Source organism: Macrosteles quadrilineatus, unplaced genomic scaffold (genome assembly GCF_028750875.1).
Source record: "Macrosteles quadrilineatus isolate MER2022 unplaced genomic scaffold, UCM_ALF_1.0 Scaffold_9__3_contigs__length_116548681, whole genome shotgun sequence".
NCBI lineage: Eukaryota > Metazoa > Arthropoda > Insecta > Hemiptera > Cicadellidae > Macrosteles > Macrosteles quadrilineatus.
The window spans coordinates 19,280,200-19,294,926 of record NW_026542602.1 but is presented as its reverse complement, the minus strand read 5'-3'; the positions used below and the strand labels follow the sequence as shown (position 1 = coordinate 19,294,926).

The 14,727-nt window shown below is 37.9% G+C and overlaps 1 protein-coding gene across 1 annotated transcript in view; it reads left to right on the top strand.

Moving 5' to 3' along the window:
- The first annotated feature begins 11,418 nt into the window (after positions 1-11,418).
- LOC129002327 (leukocyte receptor cluster member 8 homolog) overlaps positions 11,419-14,727 on the top strand; it is a 34,067-nt gene continuing 30,758 nt past the window's right edge. The window contains exon 1 of the mRNA XM_054430044.1: positions 11,419-11,529. The gene's annotated coding sequence lies outside the window, so the exon portion shown is untranslated. The remainder of the gene's footprint in view (positions 11,530-14,727) is intronic.

Below are 14,727 nucleotides of genomic sequence, written 5' to 3'. Positions count from 1 at the left end.
AACATTTTATAAGAGTTTAACAAGACAAGAGAACAAGAAACACCACCCAGTTTACATGTAATCCACTTGCTAGGGGGGGTTCCCGTGTGCATTTTATGTATAGAAAAACACCCTAAGGGATCATGTACAGTCGTCGCGATATATCTTGAGCTTTGGTCTACGTCATTACTGGGAGGAGTCTGCTCGCCCGCTCAACGAATGGTAGGCGCGCGACGTTGTACTAGCCGTACGATAAACATAGCCCCACTCACACAAACACTACACCTTCCCCCCGCACCCTTCACCCGTGGTTGTGCGCACATCACGGCGCTGGGCAGACACAACCACCTCTATAGACGCCGCTATGTCTGAAGGCTGTGACTGACGCAAGACTGACGAATGTGGTGGCATAATCACAGAAATTGTATTAAATTTTAACATATTTTAATATAAAGTATTGAAAGGAAAGTAATATTACTGTTGTGAAGTAAAAAGTGACACTAGTCCTTCTATAATTTTTTAATGTAAACAATTACAAATGAAATGCCGAAATTACTGTGGAAAAATACATTTTACCAATTCTCTTGGTTTAGTAAGGTAATTAATTAAAGCCACCGAATCATTTTCTTGAAGAATACAAAATTTGAGCGCGCACTGAAAAATTTAAATAGATAACAAGCCATGTAAGTTTTTTATAGGCTATATCTATTATAAGTATAATGGTTGGATTAAAAAATAAAATAAAACTTACATTCAACTTCAATCAGAATCACATTCCATCCCTTCGATTCCAGAGAGGTCGGAGTCAGGTTCGTCAGGTTCGTCAGGGTTGTCACTGTTGTATGCATCTTCGTCGTCCTCACTATCAGGTCCACCCAATGCAATAATTATTGGGTCAATGCGTTCATCCATAATGTGGTCGGATTCCCAGTAATCGGCCTCAGTTTTTAATACATGACGACAAAGTGGCAACCAGTCATTTTCTGTCATGGAACCAAATTTGTCTTCACACAGTTTTTTTACGTCGGCGATTTTGTATGTTGTGTTTCGACTGGCAACCCAACCCTTCACTATTGCCCAAATGTTCTCAATCGGGTTAAGGTCTGGGTGGTAGGGTGGTAGTCTCAAACAGGTATGATTATGCTTAGACAATATTTCGTCAATTTCATACTTTTTATAAGCCGGTTTGTTTCGACATATCAGTGCGTAAAGTGTTGGTTTCAACATGTCATTGGTATAAGCAATGTTAATTTTGTCCAGCCAATTTCTCATCTCCTGCTTTGTAGATCCACTATTAGGGACTTTTTCAATAACAGTGTTATGGTAGGGGGCGTTGTCAACAACTACCACGCTGTTCGCAGGTAGATTAGGGATTAACAGCTCTTCTAACCATTTTTTTATAATTTCCTTTATTCATATTGTGATGATAATCACCAGAAGTTTTAGATGATTTCCACATCAACAAAGCATTTGGTATAAATCCCATTTCCCCTCCAGCATGAATGATTATTAATCTTTCTCCTTTAGATATTTGTTTCATATATCCTTGGACGGAATTGTGGCTCCATGATTTATTTTGGACGTGTGACGAAAGAATGTAAGTTTCGTCCAAATATACTATAGGTCTTTTTTCTTCCCTGTACTTTTTAATTTTTTGTAAATATTCAATTCTCTTTTGGACAATATCAGGTTTCTCAATCAAGATTTTTCTATTACTTTTGGTTTTTTGCCACTTAAATCCCAATTTCTTGATTATCTGCCGTACACTAGTGTTTTTCCCTTGGAAATTTATACTTTCTACCAATTTTAAACGAATTCCATCTACAGTTGGACATATTTTCTCGTCGATGTAGAAATTGTGTATGATTCTTCTCACTAGTGCTTGGTCAAAATCGTCTAGATCAGTAATATAGCATTTTTTATTTCTTTTCTTATCAGGTGTCACAAACGACGTACTTGCACCAGAATCGACTACAGCTTTTTCCCGTTTAATTCGTTTCACTGTACTTATTGATGTGCCAGTAGCCCTGGCCGTTCTTTCCTGACACTTTTGAAGGGGAATGGTTACTGAGCCGTTTTCCGCTTCAGATGACATGAAATTTAAAACATTGGCAATAACCTCTTTGGTCTGACTATGTATTTTTTTGTTCTTGACTTTAGACACAATGGGAGGCATTATTGTTACTTTCAGCACTCAAACACTGACATAAACTATAACACAACAAAGTACAACACTGAAAACTATGAACAGCGGTAAGCATAGATGTTAAAACAGCAATGATTCGTTCAACCAAATGATCAAGGTGGCTAACTGCGAGTGAGCGCCGGCCGGGCCGCCGAGCGGATGTTTTCAGGCCTGTGTAGTACAAGGTAGCGCATGCGCTGAACAACCTCCCCACCCCGAGTCAGCGGCTGCTGTTCAAATTACAACCGTCGTCGCAGCTCAAGATATACCGCGACGACTGTAGGTACTATGTGGGTTATCATTTTTAACGTGGGTGCCAGCTTGGCACAGTGGGCATAACCTCAGAATCCGCCATTTTAAAAATGGCGGCGGCATTTATTACATGAAACTCATCTGGAGCTTATATATCGAAAACGGTAATATATAGCGAGTTACTTTATTTACAATAAATGTTGCTTACACAATAAGGAACAACTTTTGTATTTACAAAAATGTCCTAAATATAACTATTTAGGAGTAGTTGAGCAATTTATGCTATAAATTTTTACTTTGTTTGGCAACAAATTCTAATATCTTAAAAAAAAAACTGTTCTTTTTAATTTGGCATATAGCACTTATTGCTCTTTACATTTAAGGTCAAAATACCCCCACCGAAGCAAACCTGCAGACTAAGCAAACATTTACCTGGCTGCATTTCTACTAATATATTAAAATTGACAGATTGATTTCCTATTAAATGACATTGATTTGTAATGAGTACTTAAGTTTGCTGCTTCAGGGAAGGTATTGGGGTGTTTTTGTTTTTAATATTTTTATTGAAATGTTGATAGCTTAGTATTAATGAAACAACATTTTCAAATTTGATTATAATATATCCATAAACAAGCAAACTAAAACAGTTTATTTATTCTTCATAAGAATAACATGGGAATTTTAAATTATTTTTTTTTATTATCTCCGTACCTTTTGGGCATACAACAACGCTTCAATATACAAAATTATTTCTTTTTTGAGCTCTACAAAATAATTTGGTTCATTATAAAATTTCGTGTTTTTAGGGTTGAAAATCGGAAAAATCTATTTTACCCCATAAAACTCCCCATAAACCCCCGTTCCCATAGTCCGATCGTGCTGGTTTAATAATCCGAACTCGTCTGAAAACGTAGGTTTACACGTTTGTGATAAATTTCATTAAAATTGGATCATTTTTGCTCGAGTTATCAAATTAAGTCGTAGTTCTGTCTTCGGATACAGATGTCGTAGTGTTGGCTTTACACTTTATGAATGGATTCTCTTCGGAAGGTTTGCAGGAATTGTGGATGCGACTTGGTTCAGCTAGAACTTCATGATATGTACTAGTTCACATTATAGCAAACAGGCTTGGAAGTAACCTTTGCTCAGTTCTCCCAGCACTCCATATTTTAACGGGCTGTGACTTTGCCAGCAAATTTGGAACAAAGCGTGCTACCCTAAAATGTAATCCAAGTACTTTGCTAATGGACTTTGGAAAAGATGGGGAGGAAGAGATAGAATAAAGTTTGAAAAACACAGAGAAGTATCTAGTTCACATTTAAAAAAAGGATACTCAGTGTGAAACTATGAATGATCTAAGACACTGGATATAAGTACACTGTCACTGTACAACGAATACTTTTAAAGAACTGCATCCTTTGCTCGTGAAGAAGTTCTGTCTAGTAGAGCTACTAGACAGCATATCTTACGTGATTTTTATTGTACATACTTCCAAATTCATTGCTTGGAAGAACACTTTTTTCAACTCGATCCTTTGAGTTTTGGATACAGTGATGGTGGTTACTCTTTGTTGGTTTTTGGGTCAAAATCTGATTTCCAGCTTTGCCCAAATGATCTATTAGAATGCTGCAACTGCAAAACCTGTCCCAATCAAAGCTGCACATGTGTACGAAACTAGCTGGCATACCGTGTTGCCCTTTTTTAAATGTAGAAGTGTTCCTGTAGTTGACTGCCGCTATGCACACAAGTATATTGTGAACAGTTTCATTTTTCTGATGACTATAAAAGGGAACAGATCTAAATCCTCTTAACCCAAAAGGCTTATAATTTAGATCCAATAACTGCGCTCAAATTTTATGATCCACTAGTTCAATATCAATAGCAGTCCGAAGCAGCCTACCACCAAGGACAATGTTAAGGTACTGGTTGTGTTAACAAGACGTCAATGCTTGGCCGATGCACCAACTTTGCCGCCGGTCCCGTTCCCGCTCCATCGCCGTTTTAATAATAAATGTTATGAATTATAATAATAGTTACTGTTACATCCGTAGATTTATAATTATTTGTGATAATAAAAAATCATTATATAGAAAGGTCTATATTTTTTTATTTGTATGCGTCATGTAATAACAAAAAATTAATTTAAAAATATTTTATTATTATTTTAATAACTTATATATCTGTAAGAAGCTTCTCGAATGCTTTTTGCAGGTTTTTTACCTTAAATGCGAAGAAAAACTGCTATGTACCAAATTACAAAATAACAGCTTTTTATAATTATTAGTTTTTTTTTTGCAACAGAGATAAAACTTATAGGTTAAATATGACAATTTTAATATTTTAGTAGAAATGCAGCCAGGTAAATGTTTGCTTAGTCTGCAGGTTTGCTTCGGTGGGGGTATTTTGACCTTAAATGTAAAGAGCAATAAGTGCTATGTGCCAAATTAAAAAGAACAGTTTTTTTAAAGATATTAGAATTTTTTGCCAAACAAAGTAAAAATGTATAGGTTAAATTAGCATAAATTGCTCAACTACTCCTAAATAGTTATATTTAGGGCATTTTTGTAAATACAAAAGTTGTTCCTTATTGTGTAAGCAACATTGATTGTAACTAAAGTAACTCGCTATATATTACCGTTTTCGAGATATAAGCTCCAGATGAGTTTCATGTAATAAATGCCGCCGCCATTTTTAAAATGGCGGATTCTGAGGTTATGCCCACTCTGCCAAGCTGGCACCCACGTTAAAAATGATAACCCACATAGTACCTACATGATCCCTTAGGGTGTTTTTCTATACATAAAATGCACACGGGAACCCCCCTAGCAAGTGGATTAATGCACATTGATTCATAATTATTCTAACCTATCTATGTTTAACAAATAAATGGTGTCCCAATAAGAACGCCGGATTTGAAATGTTAACAAACCATATATTTTCTCGCTAAATTTACAATATGAAACATGAATCTTAAAGCATAATATATCCGATTAGTAATTGAGTATTATGTCTTGTAAGTGCCAACCTGCTGAATACTGACAAGCTCGACATCTCTTGACAAAGTTTTCCATCACTTTTTCACACACTTCCTGTTGAATTCCATTAATGGCACGAATCATTTCCTCCTTCAAGTCTTGGATTATTTGAGGGTTATTGGCGAAAACAAGCGACTTTAAATATCCCCAGTATAGAACTGAGCCAATTTATTCGAACTTATAAACCAATCTTCGGACAGATGGATCATTTGGTGCATTGTCCCGGCCGTAAATAGTGCGCAGCTTCCGTACTTGTAGTGCACTTTAACTATGACCACGCGTTGTTACGTCGTGTAGCGATTCATGACTACAAATGGGACCTAATACGGGTAACATCGCTGATAATTTGGGAATTCCTATTGAAATACAGATAAGGATAAGACGCTCCTCAAATCCGGCGTTCTTACTGGGACACCCTTTATAACAACCTATAATAAATTTTGTTGCTGGCGCAGGGAAGTCAACCGGACCGTAGCCTTCCTTCAAAAAGTCCCCGTGGTGTCTCCGAAGAAGTCGATACTGGCCCCCAAAGTGTTACCAAGACGAAGCAATCTTGCAAGATGAGCGTGATAATCCTATTGGCTACTGAAGTGCCTCCTTGCCGAACAGTTGTGAACGGGTTCTAGAAGGCACACGGAGGTCCACTTCGACAAGTAAAGCGGGACAGTCAAATTGGCCATTGAGAAGTTTGTGGAGGAAAACAAAGTCTGCCACACAGCGTCTCAAGTGAAGATCTAGCAGGTTTAAATTGTTTTGGAAGACCTTCAGGGAGGTCTGAAGGAGATCCTTCAGACTCCAGAAGAAGGCACTCAGAATTGTAACATCTAGCAAAGCTGACGTCCACTGTAGACCTCTTTTCATGCGTCTAGGAGTTATGACATTGTTCAGCCAGTACGTCTTAAACAGTGTTGTACACATAAAGAAAAACTTAGATGATTTTAGCTTCAGGGGTGACCTTCATAGCTGCAATACTCGTAACCGGAGCCAACTTGACCTTCCATCCCATCGGCTCAGTAAGACTGCAAATAGTTTCCCCACTCTGACCATAAAGCTGTATAATAGTCTCAGTGTTGAAATCAGAGGCCTACCAGTTAAAGCGTTCGTAGCGCACATATCTAGGGAGTTGAAAGTTGAAGACTAGGCCCCTTTACTCCATCAGGGAATTTTTTGAAACCCCTGACTCAGTTTGGACATCATGATCCACCACCTTGTATATAGTGTATATAGTCAAAGTTTTAAAGTTTTATTTTTTCGTAACGCAATCTATCAGCTATGGCTGGGCAACGATGAAGAATCGATAAAGGTAAAGGTAAAGGTAAAGGTAGGTCTGCCACACAGCGTCTCAAGTGAAGATCTACCAGGTTTAAATTGTTTTGGAAGACGGCCACTGGGACTTCATGGTACCGCATGGCTTGACGGGCACCGAGAAATCTGATTTATTTCTTCTGGATCCCTTCGAGTTTGTTGATGGGCCCTAGGTGGAAGGGTGACCAAACTGGGCTGGCGTACTACAACAGCTGTCGGATAAGGGAGCAATACAGAGTCTTTAAAGCAATGCCATTTGTTAGTCCATGGGTATAGCCCGAAATAGGAAGCCCAGCAACTGGTTGGCTCTTTTAAGTAATCCACATGCTCGTCGAAGGAGAAGTCCGATGAGAAAATCACTCCCAAGTCTTTCACCATTGAGACTCTTCACTTCAGAGGTTGGTGTATGATGGTGTATGGTTGGTCAACAAATATCTTAACATCGTCCGCGAACAAAAGGGACTCCACATCAATTTGTCCTATGGTACTTCACTGTGAGCCAACAGTTTTTATGCTAACAGGTTGATTTTTACTTTACAAAAGAAGGCGGTGAGGTTAATTTGTAGTGTGAATAGAAGAACACATTGTAAGCCCCTTTTTGTGGGTCTTACAATTCTCACATTTCCATCTTTGTATGTTTTGGCAAGTTTGTTGTATGTAAAAGAACACATTTCTCACTAAAAGATATCTGACGTGCACAACTATTGTACTAGATCAAAAGATAATCTGTCTACACTAAGGGATAAGTATACATCAGCCACTCAAAATAGTTTTGAGTACCAAGGTGTTAAAATGTAAAATTTCTTGCCTGCATCCATCAAAAACCTGTGTGTTTTAAAATTCAAACATGTTTTAAAAACTACTCTAACCCAGGCTTGCCTGTATAAACATGAACAGTACTTTGGTTTAGAGTTTTAGATATTTTAGTTGCCAGAGCCATCATGATTGTTTTGTTTTTCTTTTGACGATTGTCATGAACTTTGTATATAGTTTTAACGACAATAAATCATCATTTCATTTCATTTCAAGAATATCCACGATGTCATTAATGAAAGTTATGAAGAGGTGAGGTGCTAGCAACGAGCCCTGGGGGACGCCTGAGAGTTGGATAAATACATCGGAGTTGCAATTAAAGGGGCAGTTTTATATTCAAGCACCGCCCAGTAAGAGTCTTCCATCCACTTGAGAAATTGACCAAGGATCCCGTAGGCTTTCAGTTTGGCAATAAGGATAGAGTGATCGACCTTTGTCAATAGCTTTTGCAAAATCATCAAAAACTACATCCAGTTGTTTTCCGTTTTTCAAAGCTGATAGAATGTTGCTCTCAAATAATAAAAGGTTGGTCACAGTAGACTTCGAGGCTGTAAACCCATGTTGCCTATGGGTGATGAGTGGTCTTAGGAATGGTTTGAGTCTAGAGAGAACAAGTGATTCAAACACTTTACTAATAGCTGCTAGTATAGCTTAGGCCTGTAGTTTTTTTTACTTTTCAAGGATTTCCTCCCTTTAAAATATAGGGACTACTTGGCTGACCTTGAGAATTTCCTGAATGATCACTTGATTTAGTGAAGAGTTGAAGAGGAACGAGAGGGGTCCCGCTAGGAGCGTTCGGCAATGCTTCAGAAATAAATAGGTGGTTGGGGTTCCCGCCATCAGCTTGTGGTGGTCCCCTTCTTCGTGGCTTTGATGGCGGGCTCTGCCTGTCAGGGATTAGATAGGTCCCGAGTGTTGCTTGCACTAAATGCGTCAGGGCATTCCATTATGGTCCTTCTGGGTTTCGTACCTGGGGGAGCCCAGGTGGAGTGACGCTTAAACAAGTAGCCGGTATCCCTGGTTAGGATTGAGGGGAAACCCTCTCTCCGATGGGTTGCTTCGGCAGCCAGTGAGCCTGATGACCTTAAGTCATCCTCCCATGATGTGCCAAAGGTTGGTGCATTAGCTTTGGCCTACATCATGGGGCCCGGGTATGTTTAATTACAGGTACCGGGATTGCAGTCAGGGAGCTTGCTCTTATGACAAAATGAAATGCGAAATGCGAAAAAAAATTCGAAATGCTTCAGAAACGAAGGTGGAATGTTGTTTGGGACCATCGCCTTTATTAATGTTTAGCTTGGAAAGGCAATCCAGAACTTCGGATGGGTTGAAGCTAATAGAGGCTAGAACAGAGCTACTGTTGAACTCGAAGGTAGGGGGAAATTGCACATTGCAGAGGATGGGAAAAGACTGACGAGAAGAATCTGGAAAACATAGCGGCCATTTCGTGCGGATCAGCAGAGGTGTTGTTGTCCCAAGACATCTGAGATGGAAAGCCGGGAGATTCACGATTCGCCCCCACGAAGCTCCATAACGCTTTGGGGTTGTTGGGGGAAAGTGTGATGTGTGTGACCTGTGTGACTATGTCGGGTTAGCGTCGTCTGTTGTCGTAACTGATCAGTAAATGTTTCGTGTCCGGAACGTGTTTTGTGTCGTGTGTAAATATGTTTATTTATTTTTACGTGTTAAATATGACGTACGGTCTCCATGTGAAGAAAGAAGAAGTCCTTGTACCGCCTGATGATGACTCCACATAGGAGTCGAAACTAGTTGACATTGCAATTAAATGGATTGCTTGATAGCAAGTATTTCAAACCTTTTTAATATTACTTGGCAATCCGGAGGCTACTATCCACAATGAGAATTCGGCGTTTGCACGGACTAGAAATACCCACAACCCGACGTGGGCAATCACTTTTACTTACATCGCGTTGTGTGTATTTAGGATTTGCTCATTCGCCGAGGAACGATTTGACTTAGGCATTTGAGTAAATCAGATTACCCACAACGCGGTCTGGGCATTTCGTTTCGGCCAATGTCTGAATAAAATGCTCACCCCGCGACGCGACGTGTGTATAAATACTTACCGTCCACATCGCGAAGTGGGTAAAAATTTCGGACAGTGTCCGAACTCGGAGTTTGAGTGTAACATATACACACGACAACGACAAGTCAGTCTGTAGCATATTTTGAGTGTTAGTTACATTTCGTCGTTATAGGCTGATAAATAATGAAAAACTTGTTTTCTAGCGCGTATATTATTAGATTTATGTTAAGCAGAGTGCACGGATTTTTAAACTTATTTTGCACGGATTCGTGAGGGAAATGCGGGATTTTTATGCTTCTGAGGACGGGTTTTTTACAGTGTTTCCATACGTGGGATTAAAACGGGATGCGGGATGGAACGGATTTGTTGGCAATGATGACTAATTTTATTTTGTTCTACCATAGATAAAACGTGTTGGTTAGTCTATGGTTCTACTTAATTTTAGAGAAAAACTAACTCCATTGATTATAGACTACTGTAGGAAAATATAATCGCAATGTTTAAACAACTATTTAAAGATGATGCGTCAAATAATAATATACATTTCAGTTACACTCGAGATTAAACGCAAAAAAGTATGCGGGATAAAACAGGATTTTTTTTTTAATTCAAAAGTGGTATTAAATGGGATTTTTTGACCTAGTAAGCGGGATTATTCTTTTGTTCGTGTGGATTGGGTACACTCGGGTACACTACACTACACTGGAACTGTGGTTTCCTTGATTCCTTCATTCCTTCCGGAGTTGTGTCATGTTTCTCGTGTGCGTGTGGCAACACTGGCTAGGGCTAGACTCGCTAGACTAGGCTAATGGCGCTGGCGCTGGCGCTCGCTTGATCCATCCATATATTCCATTCCAGATTCCATGACCATGATGACTGAAGACTGAATCGTTTCGTTGTTTCGTTTTCGTTACGTTTGTCTTCGTCTTCAGCTTCACTCTTCCTTCTCGCAGTGTTGCCACTTTTAGGGTAATTACCCTTTTTTAGGGTAATTTACTGGTCCTAGGGTAAAGTTTAGGGTAATGGTAGATTTAGGGTAATTTTAGGGTAAAACTAAAAGTTAGCATAACAATGGAAATTTTACTAAAAACATAAAAAAAACTTCAAAATTTGGCAAAAAACGTTCATTGCATACTATGGCCAAGTCATCATATTCGATTCAACCGGTTTAAATCCATTGCTATGATGGATTTTTCGTAATAAGTTATCCTAATTGGTCTTATCAATAGTTGTGAATTATCTGTTTTAGAATGTATTTGATTCTATAACACGTTATAGGCCTAATAAAATATGAAATATTATTCATTACTAGGTTTGATATTTAATTATGTGATTAAATTGAATTAAACTGGACTATTTTACAAATTGTGTCAAGAAATTACTACTATGTATAGCTTTGGTGGTACCGTACTGTACTTTAAATATGATTGTCCAAAAGACAGTAGTAATGTGGGTCGATACAGTTGCGAAATATATACGATAGTTCTTGATTCGATATTTTCCGTATATACGATAGAGCTGAATATCAACATTTTGTTCTTCTTTCAGGATGTTTTTTTAGAATCGAGTATAATTTTACATAAATTGATTGATATTGGAACTTCATTTAGTGAAATTAACCATCTTATGTAAGATTTATATGATTTTAACAATGTTTTATGGCATTAAACGCCAATATTAACATTTAGGGTAATTTTTAGGGTAACTCGAAGTAGATTTAGGGTAATTTAGGGTAATTTTAGTCCGCCTTTAGGGTAAAATCGCAACAACGTGGTGGCAACACTGCTTCTCAGTCAGTCAGTGTTAAAAACAACTGCATAAATTGAAGTACACCCATGTTTTAATTATCTGCTTCTTGCATGATTAACTTAACTATTTTTGATCGTTGGAACAGTTAACTTTTCAAGTGTCTGGTAAGTTAACTTGAGTTTTATAGTTTAAGTACATGTTAAAATAAAATATTCATCTTTTCTGTAATGGCGTCTGCTGTAGATTAGTGGTATGGTGGTTGTGATGCACTTTGGCACTTCGTAACTTAACTTCTGTAAAATCTTCTAGGCCTACCTTCCAACTACTGTATGTCTAAGTTAGATAGTGGTTCTAAAATGTTTGTTTCCCGCAGTTTGCAGGGTGATAGTAAAAAAACTAGCCTATTTTTAGTGTGACCTGTAGTGTAGAGTAGGCCTAGCCTATTCTCAAAAGTGAAAGGCCCAGCCATGAGTAAATAGGTCATGTCATAGGATAGCTTTGTTTTTAAGGCTATCATGTCTAATAAATATAGGACCACTTTAAACCTAGGACTGCCCTGATGGTTTGGATAAATGTCCCTGCAATTTTTGCGATTTCGTGAGAGTTCTTTTCAAAAATGTGCAGTGTCTAGGCCTAAATTACTTATGATAACCTAGGTTAGTCATTTAAGTTACATAGCCTACTCATTTTGTAGAGAAAAGGAGATTTTGAATAAAATAAACAGCCTAAGTACCTAAATGAAAATCCCTAGGGGTACCTAATCTCTTTAGTAGGCCTACAGTTGAAAAGTTAAGTAAAATTTGTTGTACTATTTTACAACAATTTTAAAAGTAGACTCAGGGTACAGTTTCTTAACTGGGCTACCTACGCTAGCCTAATATTGATTGAAACTATCGAATTGAAAATATTGATTAAAAATCGATATTTTAAAATAAGTTACATCTACCTAGGCCTATTATGAAATTAACCCTCCGAGTGTCATGCGTCGCTGCAGCAACTCACGAACACTGTTTACGGCGAAGGCTCTATGACTGACAAAATCGGATTGAACTGGATCGAGTTTGGTATCGTTCTTTTCATTATATTCTAAGCTTTCTCCAGAGGTCTGTCTCTAAGCGCTTTATGTTCTCCGAGCCGATCGTAATTGTAGCAGACAGCTGACGTGCATATTTGTAAACAGGTTAGTTAACCTCGGACCGATGACTGATGTGTTTTATTATGTTTATCATTGTTTTAGTGTTAAAAATCAAAAGTAGTTATATACGTGGTGCATTATAAGAAGATTTAAGTGATTTTGAAGGGCTGGTTGATGATCTTGAAGAAGTAGGTAGTGATATTGATGTAAATTATCAGCCGGATTCCTAGCTATGGTTAGGCTAAGTTATGCATTCTTAGCTAAACGCAATGTACTGAAATCTGTTTTTTGCCCATAACTTATTTATTTGCAAATCGGTAATTATTTGGACGTAGTGACTACTCGCAAAAGTAAAAATTTTTTTTCATAATGACCTAAATTTCACGCTGAATCCGAAAATGACGTTTTTATTTCTCGGAAAATACCGGAAATTCCTGAAAAAAAGGGAAAAACGGGAAAATTTTTTTTACTTAAAATACGTCATGTGGGTACTCAAAATACGCGGAATACTGTGTAGATTAAGAATATGCAAGAATTTTTTTGATCCGACGTCAAATAAGCGAAAATGTGCAATGTTATTTTGGATTTTTGTCCAACTTTTGTCTGTGTTAAAATACCAGAGAGAGAGAGAGAGAGAGAGAATAACTTTTTACCAGAATAACTTTTTGATCAGCTGGTCATTATTTTATTATTATTGTTTATGTTCTATTATTGTTTATGCTACATTAATTAGCAATTAATGCACATTAATTAGCTGGTCATTTAGCCATTTTTTTAATTTGCCTTACGATTTTTGTGGAGTTTAAACTTATGTGAGTTGTTATTTTATAAGTTTTATTTCATTAGTTATTATAAGTTGTTATTTTTGTTGTTGAATGGAAAACTGCAGTGGTTGTGTGGTAAACTTTTGGGACGCAGCTTCTTTTACAAACGATAATGTTGTAAACTTTTTGATCGCCCATGGTGTAATAAGTGAAGAAACATTTTGTGAAAAGTGCAACAGTGTCCTAAAACTAAACCGAGAAACATTGAGCTTCAGGTGCTATAATAAAATTTCAAAAGATAAAAAAAAAAACCTGTGATTGGAGGGGAAGTGCAAAGGCAGGAGGCTTTCTTGGTAACAGTCGATTAAGTTTAGATTTGATTAAGTTATGGCGTATGGTAGTGTACCTGCTGACGCATAATCCTCCTAGGCAACAATTTCTAATCAATACACTGCACCTCAGTTCCCAAACTGTAGTTGATTGGTTTACTTTTTACCGTGAGGTTTTAGAATTCCTCAACGCAAAGAATCCCAAAATTGGTGGTCCCGGTTGTGTCGTCGAGTTGGACGAAGCTAAATTTGGGAAGAGAAAGTACAACCGGGGCAGGATTGTTAAAGGGCATAGATAGCGGCGCCCATACAAACAATATTGAACGTCGCTGGCGCGATATCCGGGCAACAATACCGAAGTACGGCAGATCAGAGGTCCACTTCACGGGGTACCTCGCCGAGTATATATTCAAGAATCGATTTTCCCTTGAACACAGAGTTCACGCCTTCTTCACGGCTGCCGGGGAATTATACCCCCTAACCCACTAATTTATGGTAAGTGATATATATGATTTTACCCCAGGTTATGTTATGTTAGATTGAGTTAGGTTATGTTAGGTTAGGTTGGGTTAGGTTAGGTTAGGTTAGGTTAGGTCAGGTCAGGTCAGGTTAGGTTAGGTTAGTTTACTTACAATACTCATGTTATTGATACACTAACCTAATCTAACCTAACCTAACCTAACCTAACCTAACTTAACCAAACCTAACCTAACCAATTATTCAGTTTTTCGCCCTCTCTCCGGTGTTTTTCCCCTTTTTCAGGTTATGTTATGTTAGATTGAGTTAGGTTACGTTAGGTTAGGTTAGGTTGGTCTTGGTTAGGTTATGTTAGGTTAGGCTAGGCTAGGCTTGGTTATGTTAGGTTTGGTTAGGTTAGGTAAGGTTAGGTTAGTTTACTTACAATACTCATGTTATTGATACACTAACCTAACCAAACTTAACCTAAACTAACCAAACTAACCTAACCTTACCTAACCAAGACTAACCTTACCGATTATTCAGTTTTTTCACCCTATCTCCGGTGTTTTTTTGCATATTCTTAATCTACACAGTATTCCGCGTATTTTGAGTACCGTACCCACATGACGTATTTTGATTTAAAAAAAAATTTTCCCGTTTTTCCCTTTTTTCGGG